Source organism: Orycteropus afer, unplaced genomic scaffold (genome assembly GCF_000298275.1).
Source record: "Orycteropus afer afer isolate SDZICR_OR568_19922 unplaced genomic scaffold, OryAfe1.0 scaffold00004, whole genome shotgun sequence".
Classification (NCBI taxonomy): Eukaryota; Metazoa; Chordata; class Mammalia; order Tubulidentata; family Orycteropodidae; genus Orycteropus; species Orycteropus afer.
Genome location: NW_006921591.1, coordinates 4,919,866 through 4,924,527, shown reverse-complemented (window position 1 = coordinate 4,924,527; position 4,662 = coordinate 4,919,866).

Here is a 4,662-nt window from a genome sequence, read left to right as displayed (position 1 = left end):
GATGTCTGCGGCTGTTTCTTATCATTTTGAGTCTTGTCACATACACAAATGGAGGTCCCAAAAGCTTTACTCCATCCACATCATTAAAGTCAGCTCTATTCTGAGGAGGCAGCTCTTTCCCAGTTGTATTTTGAATGCCTTCTCACCCGAGGCACTCATCTTCCAGCGCTATATCAGACAATGTTTCAGGGCTATTCATAAAATTTTCCAGTAATATATCAGACAGTGTTTCACTGCTATTCATAAGGTATTCACTGGACAATTTTTTGGGAAGTGGATGACCTCTTCCTTCTTCTGGGTCTGTCTTGGTCTTGAAGCTCTGCTGAAATCTGTCTACCACAGCTGACCCTGCTGGTACTCAAAATACAGATGGCATAGACTCCAGCCTCACAGCAACATGCAAGCCACCACTGTATGACAAAATGACAGACCAGTGGTGGGAATATTTGGTAGGGTGGCAATCAGAAGATTGGCAGTTCAAACCCACCAGCTGTTCCGTAAAGGAAGGAAGACCGTAAAGATTTACTACCTCACAAAATCCAAAGTGGATTGCTATGAGGAATTGACTCGATAGCAGTGAGTTCTCTCATAGGGTTTACAATTCAGTGGGGAAACTGACAAATGGTGTTAAAAGCAATACAAAAAGCAGGAGGCTGTGGGAAATGAGGGTGAGAGGTGGAAGATAGGAAAGGCTACTCTGAAGAGTAGCACTGAAAAGCTGAGGCCTAAAGGATAGTAGCAGTCAGAGGAAAGGGTAGGGAGGAAAAGGAGCTCTCTAGGAGAAGGGAACACCAGGCTCAAGGACTGAAGCAGGAAAGAGCTTTGTCTTCATCCACAAATTGAAAGAAGACCTGATGGTTAAAGTGAGCTAGGGGAGATGAGGAAGAACCAAGTAATGCAAGGCCTTCTAGACTACAATACTCTAAGCAATTTGAAGTTTAACCTAAAAGCAACTTGAAACCATTAAAGAAATTTTAAGCAAGGAAATGTGGCAGCTTTATAAAGAATGAATCCATCCAGGTCAAGAGTGAAATGCATGGTGTTGTATCACACACATTGTATGTTGGAGTTCAGGGATAGTGGGCTGTGAGGGATCCAGGTGGGATCAGATAAATGAAGGAGACTCACATAGAGGTGTCATCCTCTCAATTAATGTCCAGTGTATCCACAGCTACTCACCACAAGAGTAAAGAATTCAAAGGAGAGAAAAGAGGCTTTTCTCAGAGGTTATCTTCCACAAAATCATTCTTTTTTCAGTTACATAGTTTTTTGTTGTTTTGTCTTTATATTTTATAAGTAGATGCTAAATGGGGACTGTTAACCAGTACTTCCACAACCAGGTAGTTAAGGTCATTTGGGTTAGCATATGCCTGAAGATTGGATCTGATAAAAGAGAGGGATGTGGCTTAGAAGGGATAGAGAAATTAAATGGAAACTGTTTTTCCCAATGGTCAGATAGTTAAGAGGATTGATGGCATCATATCAAAGGGGTCCTATGGAGAGAGGTTAGGAAATTGAGCAGGTCACTCATTGCAGCCGCACTGGTGGCTCAATCAGGATGGCTTCCCACACTCAGGCCTTGGGTTGTCATAGTAATAGTTACACCGAGGGTCAAAAAAATCTAGTATTTCCAGGGTCCAGACAGGTAATAAATAGTATGAGTGAAGGGGGCCAGGAGCAGAGTATGGCAAAGTGGAGAGCCCATGCCCTGCCAGAAGGCAACATAAACTGTTGCCATTCAGTAATGCACTGGTGACATAGTGCCTAAGGCATTTGACTAACTCGAAGGATGGTGGTTCAAACACACTAGCCACTCCTCGGAAGGAGGACTGGGCAATATACTTCCATAGAGAAACTGCCTTAGAACCCCAAGGAGGGATCACTATGAGTTGAAATTAACTCAACGGCAGTGAGAGTTGAGTTTATTCAGTAATACAGGTCAGATGTTCCCACAGCCTGCCTATTTTCAAGAGAAGTATAAAATCTGTATTTTTATCTGATGTTAATTCTGTGCAGGCCATATTTGACCTGTGGACTAACAGGTAACCTTTGATTTGAGAAGCTATATATTGTTTGGTAGTGTGTTGCATTCAGATAAGAAGCTCATGTTGGTGCTAGGCATTATACCTCATTATGTAGGCATGAGGAAACCTTTTAGCACAATCTCACACAGTTAATACTTCCCTTTATTTGTAAAGGCAGTGACTGTTGGAAGCATTTGAAAACTTCCAATGCTTGTTGGAAGTGTCTTTTGTGTTTATTCCTCATAATATGTCTACCCAAACACTTCAGTTGCTTAAGACCCCTTCTACTTCCTGTGTGCTGCATGCCAAATTGGTCACCCTGTGTGCTGGTGCAGTGGCCCAGCCTTCCTCAGTTGTGCAAAGCCTTCAAATACACATCCAGATAAAGCACTTCTGACCACCCTCTTTACATATTCTCACTTCCTGCTCATCTTTCTCCAAACACAGAGAGGACCGTCAGAGCTAGAAGGTCTCTTAGAGAATATTATTTTGGATATGAAAAGCAAAGCAATTATGACCAGGTGGGGTGTATTTGAACTGCCCAGCATCCATTCCTCTCTAATAGCACCCCAATTTCCTTTTAGGCCAGGTCAAGCAGGTGTTTGTTTTTGCCGGTTTCTGAGCCCGCACCCCCCAAGCATCTGTGAGTCTTGCAATATATTCCTAATAGTTTCCTTTTTTGCTTAAGTTAGTAGTACTCAGTTTCCATTACTTGTATCAAATTTAAGAACCTTTCCCTGATAGTACGGGGCTTAAGCACTCACCTGCTGACTGAAAGCTTGGCAGTTTGAACCCACCAGCTGCTCTGTGGTAGAAAGATGTAGCAATCTGGTTCTGCAAAGATGAGAGAGCCTTGGAAATCCTGTAGGGCAGTTCTACTCTGTTCTGTAGGGCTGATGTGAGTTGGAGTCAACTAGATGGCAATGAGTTTGAATTTTTGGTTTTAAGTGATACAGAAGCCCTGAGAGTTTGAGTGATTTTCCCAAGATCTTAGAAAAACTAAGGAATAGAGAGGCCAGACCAAACTCCAGTTTTAATCCTTTTTCAGAGCTGTTTAGTTGAAATGCCACAAGCATTGCTGCATTTTTATTGATATAATGGTTACTGGCTACTATGAAATTTGCTAGGTTATTCCTCTGCTTTAAGGCCAATTTAGCAAATGTCTCTGGATTTTTAAAAATGTTCAAGAAAATTATGTCACTCAATCTCCATTATCTTAAAATGAGGAAAACACAAATCAATTTAGGTACTTATTACAGGGACAATTGTTTGCAAACTGGCAGACAGATCAAGCCCACAAAAAGTATTGGTAAGGGTGGATAGATAAGTGATCAAGAGGTACATGCATCTTAGTGGTCCAGCAATAGAGTCAGAGGAGGGCAGTTGTAACTCTTGGTTTCTCCCCTCAAAAGCTGTATGACCTTAGACTAATAACTTATTTAGTGTGTAGTGAGAACATTGAACTTGGAATCAGGAAACTTGAATTGAGTTAAATTCTTTCCCTTAATCTGTTCCTTTATCTAGAAAACTGATGTAAATATCTAAGCTATTGGGATATTGTAAAGCTGGAATGAATAGATGATAGGTAGGTAGATAGGTAGGTAGGTAGATGGATGAATGTATATATAGTAAATGATAGAATGATCTTGTTATGCATAGATCAAGAGACGTGTGTTTTTTAATTACAAAATAAAGACTGTTTCACTCATCATTTAAACACAGACTTAAACATTCAGAAGCTTGTCTTTCTCTTCACAGAAGTTACCTTGGAGCCTATGTGCTTACTCTTACAATGCTACCTTTGCTTCAAATATTTTTAGAAGGGCTTCTTTGGACTCACCTTTGGAGCCTGCAGCACATTCCTTTAAATATCTTCATTGGGAGCAAATCATGGCTTTTGTGGGTAGATTTGATTTTTGAACTTGGTCAGAAGACATTTCCTCTAGCTAAATCCTTTGAATAAAATGGCTGAAAAAGAAAGCTATGTTTTTTGATCAAAAGCTCTGTGCAGCTATAAAGTAATAACACTGGTTTTCTTATCTGACTTATAACTGCCTCTGATTATGAGTCTAAAAAGAAGTTCTAGAAAGATTTTATTCAATAGCTACATCTGTGGGATAAAAATAATACAGCCATTACAAGCATAATTTCAATTTAAAATATATTTCATGGTTTATCCCAGTGTTCATTGCAGCTGTATTCACAATAGCCAAAAAGTAGAAACAACAAAAATGTCTATCAATAGATGAATGGATAAACAAAATGTGGTATGTATATAAAATGGAGTATTACTCAGCCAATAACCAAAAACCAAAAACCAAACTGACTGCCATCAAGTCAACTCCAACTCATAGCAACCCCCATTGGGTTTTCTGAGGCACTAAATCTTTACAGAAGTAGATTATCCCATATTCCTTCCACAGAGCAGCTAGTGGGTTTGAGTATATGCTACTACGTATGGCTGGAGGTTGAAGACATTATGCTGAGCAAAATGACTCAATGACAAAAGGACAAATATTATATGACTTAATGGAGGAGCTCTGGTAGCATAGTGCCTAAGGCACTTGACTGCTAACCAGAAGGCTGGCAGTTCAAACCCACCAGCCACTCACTCCTTGGAAGGAAGGTTAGGCAATCT